The following is a 16412-nucleotide window of genomic DNA, read 5'->3' as shown; positions in this document are numbered from 1 at the left end:
CAATCAAACAACTTTTAGTAAGCGAGGAGGAGGGGAGACTGAAAAGACAGTCCATGGCATGTCCCTGATAGTTGGAAGACTGGGAATCTTATACCTAAATAGACCCATTGTAACTGGTTTGGGAAACTCCAAGGTAGCGCCGGTCTTTCTTGCAGCAAGCATGTAATGTTTATATGTTAGACACATGTGCAGCCAGCTGTGAGTAGGCTGAATGAGCCAGCATGCCTAGAAATATATTAGCATATAATATGCACATGAACATTTAAAGGTGTGTGTCATATGCTGCTTACAGGAAGCACCATCACTCCTGTTGTTTTCCAGAGCAACTGTGAAGAGTGGATCAGCCTTAATTCCCTGCGTGGTGAATCTGCCCTTCCGAGAATTAGGTCACATTTTGTTGTTTTGTAATATAATCACCCATCAGAGCTCATTATAAATGCTAACTAGTACAAGGTCCGTACACATGAATTACACGCTCTGTGGAATGACATCATAACAACTCTCCAACATTTCCTTTCCGATCTATTTCACAGAAATACATTTATGACTGACCTGAATCTGGGGAGATACACCATAGCACTTTCAACTGTTCAAAGGGCTCAACACACACTGGGCAGTAGTAATCCTTATTTTTTTATTTTGTAACTTTTATATACTGCTTGATTGTAAGGCGAAAAACCTCAAAGGGATTTGCAAGAAGACTGAAACAATAAAATTATCCATAAGAACAGTTAAAAACAGTTCTGTAAGGTGGGTTGCTATTATTATCCCCGAGTATTGCTAAGAAATTGCTAGGACGTGGGTGGCGCTGTGGTCTAAACCACTGAGCCTCTTGGGCTTGCCGATCAGAAGGTCGGCAGTTCGAATCCCTGCGACGGGGTGAGCTCCCGTTGCTCTGTCCCAGCTCCTTCCAACCTAGCAGTTCGAAAGCATGCCAGTGCAAGTCAATAAATAGGTACTGCTCCGGCGGGAAGGTAAACGGCGTTTCCATGCGCTCTGGTTTCCATCACGGTGTCCCATTGCACCAGAAGCGGTTTAGTCATGCTGCCCACATGACCCGGAAAGCTGTCTGTGGACAAACACAGGATCCCTCGGCCTGAAAGCGAGATGAGCGCTGCACCCCATAGTCGCCTTTGACTGGACTTAACCGTCTAGAGGTCATTTACTCTTTACCCTTTTAATTGCTAGGATAGTTGCAGGGCCTTTCCAAAGGAGAGCTTCCATGCCCATAAGCAAAGCGACCACGTTTCTTTGTGTCACCTGGAAAGTAAGCATCCTAATATGTTCTGCTGAAGTCATAAATTGTGAACTTGACAAACACGTTTAGAATCTAGTTTTGCCAGGCAATGTCTTCCCCAGGGATTATTTCATTTTGTTACAAATCACAAGCTCTGTGCCAAGCCGTAAATTCCTACTTTGATAAGAACCGTTTTTTGCGCATATCCACAACTTGATTATCAGCTTTCCCATTTGTCTCAGCAGCAACTCTCAGGATATACTTTTTAGCAAACATTTCAGGTACTTTAAATTAAAAAGTCTAACTTCTTGCCTCCGTAATGCAGAGATAGCCATCAGTACTTTATTCAGGTATGGCAGCTGTTGAATGATCAACACCTAAGAGTTCAATTAAGGCCTAATTGTTTGTTTTGATTTTAAAAAATGTGCTTCGAATGGGTTTGTAACACAGTTCTAAGTTGAGTTTAATGGGACTAAGTGCAGATGCTGTGTATAGGACTGCAACTTGCTGTTGCACACTTACCTTGGAATAAGCCCCATTCAGCCCTGCAGGAATCCCATCCATGTAAACATGCATTGTTAATCTTTCTCTCTCTTGCTTTCCAGTTAAGGTGAAATACAACCTCCCGTCCAATACATATGGATTTAATTGGGAGGTGCGAAAGAATTGTTAGCATGACAATCAGTTCATTTGATTTCTGTGTAGCGCAAGAGTTTTTGGACTACAGTTCCCATCATCCCTGACCACTGGTCCTGCTAGCTAGAGATGAAGAGAGTTGTAATGATAATGATGATAATAATAATAATAATAATAATAATAATAATAATAATAATAATAATTTATTTATACCCCACCCATCTGGCTGAGTTTCCCCAGCCACTCTGGGCGGCTCCCAATTGAGTGTTAAAAACAATACAGCATTAAATATTTAAAACTTCCCTAAACAGGGCTGCCTTCAGATGTCTTTTAAAAATAAGATAGCTGATTATTTCCTTGACATCTGATGGGAGGGCGTTCCACAGGTTGGGCGCCACTACCAAGAAGGCCCTCTGTCTGGTTCCCTGTAACCTCACTTCTCGCAATGAGGGAACCGCCATTGTAATCCAAAAACAGCTGGAGACCCAAGTTTGGGAAACCCTTCTGTAGATCATGGCATCAGTGTAGCTGACATAATTTGATTTTTAAATATGAGCTTATCTTTGGCCCTGGTATTGGTCCTTGATGGTACTAGTCCCTGGTACCAGGTCCAAAGATTAGTAGCAATCACATAGGGATGTGACCATGATGGTATGAGTAACTATCCTGCTTTCCTAATACTTAATGTGAAGATCAGCACAGTAATCTTGCGTTACTATCAAAGTATGATTATCACCACCTATAAAAAAAGAATGAGTTCCACATAGACAAGGCACTCCTCCTCTGAAGGTGAGGTACAGGTTTGAAAACATGCAGATAACAAGTTAGTCATTCCTTGGTCAGGCCATGTGCTCTCAATTTGAAAACTAATGAAGCAAACAGAATCGTGAACAGACAGAAACTTGCAGGAAATAAACAGTAGTAAAAAGGAAGAAAGATTAAGAGTGATCCAGGAAGACCCTCCCCTCTCCTTTTTTAATAATAATTTTTATTAACAGGCCAATCAAATCACATTATTTCCAAATCACATTAGTTCCAAATTATACAGCCAAATTTTTAAATTTTGTTGGGGGTACCCTTACTTCAAGCTCCAAACGGGGGTCCAAGCATCACTTATGTTGCTGCTTTAATTAAACAATTCTATCCAGTTCTGTCCAGATAGTCTCTTTATTACTTTCTTCATCTTCTTGTTGTTATCATATAATCCTTTCTTTGTGATCTCTGATAATATTCACAAGCGGGTTGGAAACAAGCGTCCTCTGTGTGGGTTTTGCACTCTCCAAGAATCATATCAGGAACAGACACCATTCCACACTTCCGTAAAAAAATTATCCTCGGTCTGTCCTTTAATTCTCCAGGCTTGCCATATATCAAAATATCAGGAGGGCTCTGCCAGGTTTAGATCACATTCCAGTCATGATTCACCTTCCAGTGATCCTGGTCCTCCCCCCCCCCCCCGTCTTTCTTGGACAAGCCTGTCTTAGCGAGACGCCATTTAAAACTGCGTCATAAAACTTTCCTCCTTTCTCCTTTGTTTACCAACTATCTCTTTGATCTGTAATTCAGTCCACACAGTTCTTGAATTCCTGCTTGTGATTAATATAAAATGCCACGAACTTCTTTCTGGGGTGGAGGGTTATTAATACTCACATAAGGCAAAGAAAAGAAAAGTTTTTTTCCTCCACCCCCCTTCCGTTTCACTCCAAAACATACCAGTCTCTTGATGGTGGTTCATCACTTGATTTATTTGTCCCATCCGTCGCTCCAGTCACAGAGATCCATTAATCAGCAGTCTTATCTCCCGAATTTCGCTTGATGTTGGTGCTTTAGCTTCTTTCCAATTATGTTTCCAATTATATTTCCGAGATAAAACGAACCTGGGCGCTAATTGGAGACGGCGTCAGGAAGAGCCGACTTCACTGAGGGCTTGTGCCAAGTGACCGGGCACCCCTTCTTTCAAATCCGGGGGTGCATTGTGGCCACCGCTGGCAAGGCAGTCCCCCCCCCCATCTCCTTGGGGGGGTGGGAAGGCTGCATACTGCCCATAGCAGCCTCTTAATTACCTCGTGTGGGTCGGAGAGATGTTATTGTCGGCCATCTTCCAATGCGCCACCTGGTGGCCCCCCCGACCCCTCCCCTCTCCATAGGGAATCGTTGCCCCCAAATTGGTTGTGTAGCTCACAAGATCCAATGGGATCCTCTCTTTGCTCCTCAAATATGAATGAATTTTATTATTTTGGTCACAGACCAGTTCCAGCCCACATACAATATCAAGGAAATCATAAAATATGATAGGGATATATTTGAATTTGCAATAAGGTATAACAGGGATAATACAGATATAGCAACAGTTTAAAAATATATAAATTAAAACTTAGTCACTAACATATAACCTAAAATTATCATTTAAAAACTTAATCATTATGATAGCACAGCTTGTTCCCTAAGTTTTATGGCAATCACACAGAATTTGGCTACCCTTAACGTGATCTCAGGATCCTTGTCCTCTACCAGGGATTTTAGACATTGAAGTTCGGATTCATTTGGAGATTTTTGAATAGCAAAGGTAATAAATACTGAGCGTATATCCCCGTAGAAACGGCAGCATGAGAGACAGTTTCTACCTCCATTAAGCCGCAGGGGCAGACTCGTTCCCCGTATGGTTTACCGTCAGATCTGCCCTGCAATAAGGCAGATGGCAGCACATTGAATCTAGTGAGGGTAAATGACCGTCTGTACTTAGGTATTTGTAATTTTGACAAATAATTTGCTGGGGTAAATCTTCTCCCATTATCTTTTATTGCTGGGTGTTTATTCATCTCGCTCATGTGGCATTGGTAAAGGTAAAGGTACCCCTGACCGTTAGGTCCAGTCATGACCGACTCTGGGGTTGCGTGCTCATCTCTCTCTATAGGCCGAAGGAGCTGGCGTTTGTCCGCAGACAGCTTCCGGGTCATGTGGCCAGCATGACTAAGCCGCTTCTGGTGAACCAGAGCAGCACACGGAAACGCCGTTTACCTTCCCGCCAGAGAAGGTATTTATCTACTATTTATCTACTTGCACTTTGATGTGCTTTCGAACTGCTAGGTTGGCAGGAGCAGGGACCGAGCAACGGGAGCTCACCCCGCCGCAGGGATTCGAACCGTGGACCTTCTGATCAGCAAGTCCTAGGCTCTGTGGTTTAACCCACAGGGCCACCTGCGTCCCTTCATGTGGCATTGCACCTCCTCAAATATCTCCAGGGATTATTTGCTATGCTTCGCTGGACCACAGACCAAGGAATGGATAAGAGCAGTGCTTTTTTTCTGGGGGGACGCAGGGTTACGCATACACCTAAACATTTTGTGAATCTAAGTTTGGCCTCGTTGAGGGGCAGTATTTCAATAAGAGTAGGAAAATGAGAGTACCCCTAAACATTTTTCTAAATAGAAAAAAAGCACTGGGTAAGAGATTCCTGTTGTCTGGCCAGCATAGGATTTTGAGGGAAGAGCTTCACTCTCATGAAGGCAGAGATCTGAGATCCCTGACTTTCTGTACCATCAGGGAGGCTCGTCTGGTACCTTCATTATATATTTTTAGGTGCCAGGTGAAAATATTCCTCTTCAACCAGGTCTTCTACAGCCTTTTAAATGTGTCTTCAGGAAGGCGGGTTGTTGTTTTGCTGTTTTGTTTTTTCCCTGATTTACCATACCCTCCAACATTCTCCCCAAAGGGAAATAGGGATGCCCCGTTTCATAATGATAATTTTGCTGTTTATACCCAACACATCTTACTAGGTTGCCCCAGCCAAGCCACTCTGGGAAGCTTCCAGCATATATAATAACATAATAAAACATTAGACATTAAAAAAACCCCTTCCCTATTCAGGATTGCTTCAGATGGCCTGGAGGGGGGGGGGTTGGATAACCCCATACCCTCCAACATTTCAATAGGGACATCCTAAGGAAAAGTGGGACATTCCAGGATCAAATCCAGAAACCAGAATGGCTTCTATAAATCAGGGATGTCCCTGGAAAATAGGGACACTTGGAGTGCCTGATTTTCTTGTTTTTATCCTGTATTTTATTCTGTGATTTTATCCTGGGAATTTATGATGAAAGGCAGTATAGAAATCCAATAATAAATGAAATGAAATAATAATTAGGCTTTCTTCTCTTGTCTTGCTTTAGTCTGGGTCCTGTTGCAAATTGTCACACTCACTCTTCAGACATGGGTCATTAGGGACTCTTTTTACATACACGTGTTTGTGCCGTGTGATTTGCTTCCTGGAGCAGCACTCACATCCTCTGTCTCTTTTAGTTCGTGTAAGAAGCCAACCTTCCTGGTGTGTGCAACATATATTCCTAGCAGGCACATGTACTGACTCCAGGAAAAGATCCCATTCCTCACAGAGTGTCAGGGGCTGGGCAGAGGAAGAATGGTCCACCGTCCAACAGACCATGTGGTGGGCCGGACTATATTTTGAAAAAATAAATAAATGAACGAATTCCTATGCCCCACAAATAACCCAGAGATGCATTTTAAATAAAAGAACACATTCTACTCATGGAAAAACTCACTGATTCCTGGACCGTCCACGGGCCAGATTAAGAAGGTTATTGGGCCGCATCCAGCCCCGGGGCCTTAGGTTGCCTACCCCTGGTATAGATTTACAACTGTGCTTTGAGGGAGGTCACAGCTCAGAGGCAGATGAGGGGAAAAGTTGGGAAATTGTGGGAGAGCCAGAGCAGCTGGCTGACATGTTGTCATTAGAAGGCATTCCTGACCCTCCATCTCCCAGAACCCGGCGAGCCTTAAAAGTAGGAGAACAAAGAGCTGAGAAGACACTTAGTGGCACCCGTAGAGGGGGTGTTGCTGTTGACGAATGAGGAAGTGGGAGAGAATGGGGGTGGAGATTCACTCGGGACAACACCATTATCCTAAGAGGCTGGGTTCTGTAGCCTCTCTCTGTAAATATTGAAATAAAAAAGGACTGTAAGAAACTTTTCCTTGTCTTTATACTTTCCTGGGCAACCAGTCGGGAGCCGCTGACAGCACCCTGACACAGAGTTGTGCATTGAACGCATGGGTATACATGTGGGTTCTGATGCACACCTCATAACAGTGCTACTTTGAATACAGCCCATTGTTCTTGCACATGTGTAGAATGCTCAGTCAAGTTACAGATAGGTAGCCGTGTTGGTCTGCCATAGTCAAAATAAAAAAATGTATAATGGGATAAGAATCCAAAGACATTGGATTCTTATCCCATTATACATGATTAAGCCATTTCTCACCTTCTCACCCCTTGTCTTTTCCTGTAAGACCTATTACAGTCGTTTAGAGTCGTCAACAGGCTCATCTCAGCTATCTGCCAATCTCCGATTCCCACCACCCTTCTGAGTAATACCCCTCCCCACCTTCTCACTATATAGAAGGATCTGGCAACTGCTGTTTCAGTGTATCTGAAGAAGTGTGCATGCACACAAAAGCTCATACCAAGAACTAACTTAGTTGGTCTTTAAGGTGCTACTGGGAGGAATTTTTTTATTTTGGCTCAGTCAAGCTTCTTGGTAACACCTGACCCAGCTTCCAGGGCTGAACGCGCATAGATTTGTTAGAAAATCAGCAGTAGAAAATCAGGAAGAGCTGATTTAGTCCTCCTGCACTCCTTTTTACCATTTTACCACCACTGAGGTGGCAGTGTGCTTGCTAATTGTCTAAGACCAGGGCACTTAGAATGCCTAACTCTGCATCATGTTTTGCATTTCTTTTCTCCCCCCCCATTATAATTATTAATTTTCCAAATTATTACAAATCAAACCAAATTAAATTAATACAATTTCTTAAAATCAGGTTTCCCGCTCCTGTTCCGAACATATGATCATCTTCATTTCCTCACATTGCCCATCATTTCTTATTTAGAGTCCAGTTGGCATCTTTCACTTGCCGTTAAACCGTTCTTCCAGCTGGCCGCTTTTTCCTCCTTACAAACAGCATCTCTGTTACATCTTATAAATAAGTCATCCATTTCACATGTATAGTCCTTCATATACATTGTTGTTCCAGACCTGGTGTGTCGGGAGAGTTAATTACTACCTTCCATTGTTCAGTTCTTTGCAGTGCTAATCTGGATGGTACATTCTATTCCTTCCGCTGATCACCGACTACCATACAAGCTGCAGCCATAAATAACTCACAGAGTGCATATCCAGTCTCCGCCATTAAAATTCCACTTTAGAGTTCTTCCTCGGCACACAGTTAAAAACAAGACATTTTCTCTAATTCGGTCTCTCCGCCAAACCTGCTCGGCAGCAATTCAATCTTTTTTCACTGCACCAACAGCATTCCTAGTCCAGTCCAGGAATAACTTTAAATGAAGTCCATTCAACCTTGGTCACGGTCTAGGGGGGAAGGCATAGTAAAACCTTGTTAAATTCCTTGTTGAGCAAAAATCAGAAGCCCCCCCCTTTTCTGAGATAACAAACAATAACGTAACAGTGTCTACGCACGTCTCTTTCTCCTGCAAAATGTAAGAGACGTGTGTAGCCGCTGCTATGTTTTGCATTTCTTACGCACCAGGTGAGAGCTGCCTTCTTTGCTTCCCCTGCTACATCCCCCCCCCGCATGTAAAAGAAAAATGCAGATATATGGGGGGGGGATTTAAAGCAGATTATGAACTGGCCCCGCAAGGGACGCGGGTGGCGCTGTGGGTTAAACCACAGAGCCTAGGACTTGCCGATCAGAAGGTCGGCAGTTCGAATCCCCGCGATGGGGTGAGCTCCCGCTGCTCGGTCCCTGCTCCTGCCAACCTGGCAGTTCGAAAGCATGTCAAAGTGCAAGTAGATAAGTAGGTACCACATTTCCGGCATTTCCATGTGCTGCTCTGGTTCGCCAGAAGCGGCTTAGTCATGCTGGCCACATGACCTGGAAGCTGTATGCCGGCTCCCTCGGCCAATAAAGCGAGATGAGCGCCGCAACCCCAGAGTCGGCCACGACCGGACCTAATGGTCAGGGGTCCCTTTACCTTTATGAACTGGCCCAGCACTCCGACTGATGCTTGTCTCAATTTCTAAAGTAGCTGAGAGTGAGATACTTGCTCTGTTGCAGGAATGGTAAAGGAAATGGGCATTCAGGTGATACTGAGATGATGTAGAGAGAGAGCGCTGTACAATGTGATATTTATCGAGCATAAACATCTCAAAGGGAACCCTAAACCTAGTAAGCATGGAGTTTTTAACACCTGCCTCTAATTTATTTGAAAAAGGGTATGGCATCTCCTCTTATTTTAAGGTTACCAGATTTTTCCCCAATGAATCCGGGGACACTTTTCAATTTCCTACTAAATAGATGGATTTTGTCAGGGGTCTGATTTGTAAATCTGGGGACTGTCCCCGGGAAACGGGGACGTCTGGTAACTTTATGACTTATTTTCCATGGCCGTAAAGCCAAGAATCTATGTCAAAATGAAAGTTCTGGTGTCACAATTGGCGTCTGATGGGACTAGGAACATCCCCAATGGCAAATACTCCAACAACATGCAGATATTACTTCAGTTATTTCGGGTGGGAGGGTCAGGAGGGTTTGCATTGTCTGTCAATGTCATCTGAATTAGGCGGATCCAATTTATGTGTTTGGACACAGGCAGGTGAAACTATTATGAAGTTATAGCATGTGTTAGTGTTTCAGAGGCTCCCTCTGCTGGTGACTGGTATTCACAGTAGCTAATTGAGTAACCTGGCTGAATTTGAAGGCACCATTGCAAGGTCTCCAATTACCTTACAGAGGTGCCTCGCAAGACGAAATTAATCCGTTCCACGAGTCTCTTTGTCTTGAGGTTTTTTCATCTTGCAAAGCACGGCTATTAGCCGCTTAGCGGCTATTAACGGCTTAGCGGCTTTAAGAAAAAGGAAACAAACTCACAAGAACTTGCAAGACGTTTCGTCTTGCGAAGCAAGCCCATAGGGAAATTCATCTTGCGGAACGACTCAAAAAACGGAAAACTATTTCGTCTTGCGAGGCATTCGTCTTGCGAGGTACCACTGCACTTCATTGGCCTTTTAAAAGCCTACCCATTCATTTCAGTGCAATGAGCTGGTTTATGCACACACGTCTTTCTCTCCGTTGTAGTGGATGGGGAAACAGAGGACTTCTTGATATGCATTCTCTATGTTGCTACCGTAGCAATATCGTTGTTTCAGGCTATTACTCTTAAAAAAAATCCATTTAGAAGGATTTTAGGAAAGGAATACCCTTGGGTAAACTGTGTTAACTGACAGCACCTCCTTCTGGTTACGATAAAGGAGAGTGCTCCTTTTATCGCTTATGTGTTTTGAAATCACAGATGCTCTCATAAGCTATCGCTTGTTTCACAAAACAATTGCAACACTGAGATTTCAGCAGTTTCACTCCCTTCCTGGGTTGCGTAAGTTGCCTTGTTAAAAATAAAAGAGCTGGTTATTTGGTTAGTTCATATTTCTGGCTCATATTCCTTTGTAATATTACTTATTTATTTTATTATAGCCTGCCTTTCTCCAAGCGCAGGGCCCAAGGGCAGGGGGTCAGAACATGAAATAAAAACCGAGGCCGCTAAAACACACAAATCAGTTATAAATATTTAAAAGGAACTAATAAGTTAGCATGTTAAAAAAAAAACACTGAATCAAAACAACTTGCATTTTAAAGCACAGCAAGAAAAGAAGTACAACACCAACCAGTCAAAATCTCTGCTGCAATAGCCATTTAGTGACCAATGACCCATTTAAATAAAAAGGTCTTTGCCTGCTGACTTGTTCCATTGTGCAAGCAATATATAAGGTTAGTTTAATTTTTTTTTAAAAAAAGGCCAAAATGACCATAAATAAATAGAAAAAATATTTTTTAAATACAGGAAGCACACCCTTCTGATTTTACTACTTAAACAAATATTTATTACAATTGGCATTCCAGTTGTTAAAAAAAGGCTGTGTTCATGTGTCAGGGAACTGACATCGGAGCCAGAGGCGGAGGCAAGGCTCTCAAGTGATGCTGGAGAAGGGCCCAGCAGGGAGAGAGGTAGCTCATCAGCTGGGGAAGGAAATCAGCGTAACACCAGGGATAAAGGGGGGCAGATGGGGGAATCGGCGAGGGGGCTCCAAGACTCCTTGCCGGACACCAGCGGGGAGAGCACGGGTCCTCCGCTACCCACACCCTCCCTGCGCAGAAGACTTCCACGCAGGGAGAGTAGGAGGAGACTTGGGGTCAAACAGCTTTTATGCTGGAAAAGGTTTAAGAAACGCCCACTGACGGATTCTGCTAGCAACTGAGGCAGCCAGGAAGTGAAGGGCTGTCCAGACAGAAAAGGTTTAACCAGGCAACATAGCCAGGAGTGGCGGCGACTTACGCACGAGCAACCCCTATATTCATTACATCATGCTCCCATTTACTGTGCTTCCAGTGTTATGTTTTTAATCCATGTTTACCTGGCATTATCTAAAATGCATATCTATCCTGTGCTTTGTTGTAAGAGACTATAGCTTGAGGCACTGTTTCTCCAAACCAGCTTGACACTGATCAAAGCCCTTAGCCAATCCAAACTGGTCTTTAGCCAAGGTGTGAACACTTTTGCATAGAGAAGCGGTTCCCAAACTGGGAGATCTTCATCCAGGCACTCCACATTAAATATTCACATTGACTTTTCATTGTATTTTTACTGCTTCTTCCATTTCCTCTGGCAGGGAACTAGCAATATTTTTTCTAGGATTTATTTATTTATTTATTTATTTATTTTAAAAAACCCTTCTGTTTGCTGGAAGAGTTAGAGCACTTCCAAATTCATTCATAGAAGAAAAAAAAGCACGGACCGTCTAGGCTGTTTCCCAGCCAAAGAAGGCACATGGCAGATAGTTAAACATTTATTGTCAAAATTAACACTTATACAGCTTTGGATACTATGCACAGCAATCTAGAGACTAGGTAGCTATTCCCCTGCTCTAGGGAGCATTTGCAGCAACAGCACATAAAACAACAGTCTACGTACCTTTCCCGACAGGCAGTGTGCCAGAGACTGCTCCTGTGTGGAAACCTTCTCTGTGCATCCCTTTTCCATTCCATTCCATTCCATTCCATTCCTAGTTCTGGGCAGTGCTATTTTTCTAGAAAAAAGGAGGTGCCGGAACGCACCACGAACACTGCCCTCAGTCTCTTAGAATGGCAAGGGCACCCAGCTGAGAGGTGCCGGAACTGAGTTCCTGTGAGTTCACCCTGAAAAAAGCCCATGTTCTTAAGAAGAGTGGTGCAGGAGACGGTGGTAAAGCATCTAACAACAACAACAACAACAACAACAATACCACACCCATCTGACTGGGTTGCCCTTCACTTGCCTGACCTGCCTCTTCCTCCTCCTCTTCTGACCCATCTTGTGCTCCACCCTCCAGCTCTGAAGTTTCCTGATTCTGATTCTTCCTTCCTGGCTGGTACTCCACCCAGAGACAAACGAAGGCTAACCGACACCCGGGGCGGGGCAAACCGCCAGCTGCGCACGTGTTGCGTCACTATGTACGACACATCCGTGGCATCACTACATACGACGCATGTGTGGCGTCGCTATGTACAGCAAATGCGTGTGACACTGCGCATGCGTTGTACGTAGCGGTTTGCCACCGGCGCCGCCCAAGCGCCGTACGGACATTGGCGGGATCCTCCGCTTGCGGCTGTAGTGGTGAAGGAGGGATCTCACCACCGTCCGTACAGCGCTTGAGCGGTGCCAGCGTCAAACTACTATGTACAGCGCATGTGTGGCATTGCTACGTACAGCGCATGAGTTGTATGTAGCGGTTTGCCACTGGCGCTGAGTGCCGTACGGACAGGGGTGGGATCCTCCACTTGCGGCTGCAGCCGCGAACAGAGGATACTCCACATGCGGCTGCGGCGGCACAATGGCTGCTCGTGCTGCCACGCCTGGGGGCAGTGGTGCCTTCCTCTCACCCTCAAGGCATGGCACCCGGGGTGCACCGCCCCAGTCCCCCCTTGCGACACCACTGACCACCCCCCCTAGACTACTGTCAGACTCCAGCCCCCCTGCCCTGGGTGACCACTCGTCAGCGGCTTGCCAGTCTTGGGCATGGATATTTACTGCTTACATGGCACAGAAGTTAAAAACATTTACTGGGGTATTGTCAGGGACTGGACAGAGGAGGAATGGTGGAGACCAACCTGAACCTTCCAAAGAAGAGGGAGACAGTACAGATGTACAACAGTCATTTGAGGGAGGTCACAGCTCAAAGGTAGATGAGGGGCAAAGTTGGGAAATAATGGGAGAGGAGGAGGAGGCAGAACTGGAGCAAGTGGCGATTTACTCAGGAGCAACACCATTACTCCAGGAGGCTGCATTTCTAAGCCTCTCTCTGTGAATATTGAATACACAACATTGGTAAGAACTTTCCTTGTCTTATCCATTCCTGGCAACCTATCGTGGTTTCCCAGCTCTAAATGTCCCTGTGGTGGGACATTCAGACTGCTGCCTGCTTACACTGGAACTGAATTCAGCTCGGTGAAACGCAAACCCTTCAAGTGTCCCAATTTCCCAGGGTTGTCCCTGATTTAGAGAAGCTGTCCCAGTTTCTAATTTGATCCCGGAATGTCTCGCTTTCCCTTAGGATGTCTCTATTTTCACTGGCGAAATGTTGGAGGGTATGCAGTTATTTGACCCCCCAAGCTGTCTGAAGGCAATCCTGTATAGGGATGGGGTTTTTTTTAAAAAAAATGTTTAATGCATTATTATAGTTTTATATACAGTGGTACCTTGGTTCTTGAACTTAATCCATTCCGGGAGTCCATTCGACTCCCGAAACCATTCGAAAACCAAGGTGTGGCTTCTGATTGGCTGTAGGAGCCCTGATTGGTTGCAGGCTGCTTGTGTCGGGGGGGGGCAGTTGAGGGGAGGAGATAGGGAGAAGATGGGAAAGTCTTGCTATGGGAGCAGAAATCTGCCTATGCAAAATTGGAGTTCACCCTAGATACGTACATGAGACTTTATATCTGATTCACGAATAGCTGTCAGAATAGCTTCTAATTTCTGGTTATTGCATTGTTCTCCATGGACAGATGCTGTGTTAATAAAGAGCAGAGCCAGTTTTCTCAAAAAAATTTAATTGCAGAATTATTTACAGGAGATGATCATAAACAATACAGGAACCAATTGATAGAGGCAGCTTCAGAAAAGAGCCGGTGGGTGGGGTGGGAGTGGGTGGGGTGGGGTGGGGGGTGGGAAAAGAGTGACGCACATTTTGTTTTTCTCCTTACAATTAGCTGAAGGCAAATAGAGAATCATGAAAAGGAGTAACTCAAGAATAAAACAGTTTGGCAAAGATGTCCCAAACAAACAAACAACCCAACATTTTTGGTAAATAAGGTATTACTGAGAAGCAAGAAATTATTGAAGCAATGAAACATCATACTGTACATTCAGTTTAGGTATCCTGCAGGCTACTTAACAGAACCTCTCAAAAGAACCATAAAAGCATGAGAAAGAGAATTACATAAAATAGTTTTTAACTCTAATGAAGTGTAGATTTATACAGATGGCAAATATTTGGCACTCAGTTCATCCTCATTGTTGATATGATTTCTTATGTGTCTATATATATATTTATATCTTTTATATATAATCATATATATATATATATAATTCCTTAACAATAAACTAAAGAGCTAGTTTCCTGTTTCTAACATTCCTTGAAATTCTATAGGAGGCATTTAATTTAGTCCTCAGGCCACACTTGAATATTTTGGCACGTTTACATACTAGGTGAACCTATGAGTTTATTTCGGTACAGAAGAAGACTGTACAGCAATAGTGGCTTTTTTGTTTTTGTTTTGTTTTGTTTTTACAGGAAAGAACCATTCTAGAGTAGTATTATTTGCACTGTTTCAAAGGGATTCCTGGAAGAAGAAGAAAATCAATGGATGAAATGGATGGAATAATGTGTACATGCCGAGCCCTTTGAAAGTGAAATGAAGACAAAGATTAAACCTCAGAGGTAAATCAATGCAGAAATACGAATGGAGATTGCACAAGTAGTTATGAGCTAAGAGGTGGTGGCAGGGAAAGGAATACACAGGTACAGAGCACCTGTGAAATTATGGTAAATCAGGAAAGCTCCACCCACATTTGTTAGCAACAGCTCAAGCCCATGTATACTCAGACATAGGTAGCTCAGTTGGCTAGGGCATGGTGCTGATAGCACCAAGGTTGCAGGTTCGATCCCCGTGTGGGACAGCTGCATATTCTTGCCTTGCAGGGGGTTGGACTAGACGACCATTTGCAATTCAACAATTCTAGGATAAGTCCCACTATGTCCAGTGGGGTCTGCTCTCAGTTAAGGGCGCATAGGGTTGCAGCCGAAGTGTAGAATACATTATGGCTGCAATCCTGTGCACACTTATCCAGGAGTAAGACACATCAAACACAACAGGACGTACCCCTCAGTAGACAATTGCACTGGAAGGCTGCAATCCCATACCCACTGAACTCTGTGGGGGCTTACATCTGAGTAGACATTCTTAGAATTAAGAGTTTTGCCAAATCAAGGGAGTTTTGCAAAATGCACAATCCAATTTCGTCACTGGAAGTAAAGCTGCATTTGATTATGAAAACAGGTGCTTTTTTATCTATCTCAACTGAAAACAAACAAACAAACAAACAAACAAACAAACAAACAAACGGAGACCCCATTTGGTATCGAGCATGGCCTATTCAGAAGGAGCAAATGGCTACTTTAGACAATATTCCCATATTGTCTGGCTTCCATTCTTTGTCTCATGTTAAGTCTGCTAGCTTTTGGCTAGTATCAGGGCCGGTGCTATCCTGAGGAAAGCAATCACCTCGGGTGGAAGGTGTGGGGTAGAGGATTAGGGTGGCATTCAACCCTGTTTGATTTCAGTAGATCCTCTGAAAGCAATGAACATAACTGAGATAGGGCCATTAATTTCAGTGGGTTTGCTCTAGCCAAAACTTAGCTACGGTAAATACCATCTTTAATACTCCCTGGCAATCACCTCATACACTCACGCCTCTGACTGCTTGACTGCTACCTACCCTCCCTCCCTCCCTTGGAGGCTCCTGTGGCCTCCTCCCAGCCGTCACCTCCCTTTCCCCATTTGCCACGGTGGCTACAAATTCTGCTGTAGTTGGAGTTGGAATTTCGCCGCTTTCAGTTCTAAAATCTAAAAGAGAATTTCCACCCCCACAGAGGCAAAGCAGTAACTGTGCAGGCATCCTCCTGGCTATGCTGCCCAAAATACCTCACTCAGGGTGAGGTAGAGAGGAAGGGGGAGCCCCAGATGAGAAACTGCTGGTGCAGCTGTCACCATTGATGAGGAAAAAATCGAAAGGGGGAAAATGCGCTGGTGGCGGCAGCCAAAGAGCATTTAGTCGGGTGCCTCAGTGCTTTGTGTTGAACCTATGACACCTCCAAGCTTTTACACCAGGACAAATAGACTTAATGTTGAACATCTGTGTATGCCAGACCCCTCAAAGTGTCCCTATTTTCCAGGGACATTCCTGATTCAGAGAAGCCAT

The sequence above is a fragment of the Podarcis vaucheri genome (assembly GCF_965113315.1).
Source record: "Podarcis vaucheri genome assembly, chromosome: 3".
Taxonomy (NCBI): Eukaryota; Metazoa; Chordata; class Lepidosauria; order Squamata; family Lacertidae; genus Podarcis; species Podarcis vaucheri.
Note: the sequence above shows the minus strand (reverse complement) of the source record.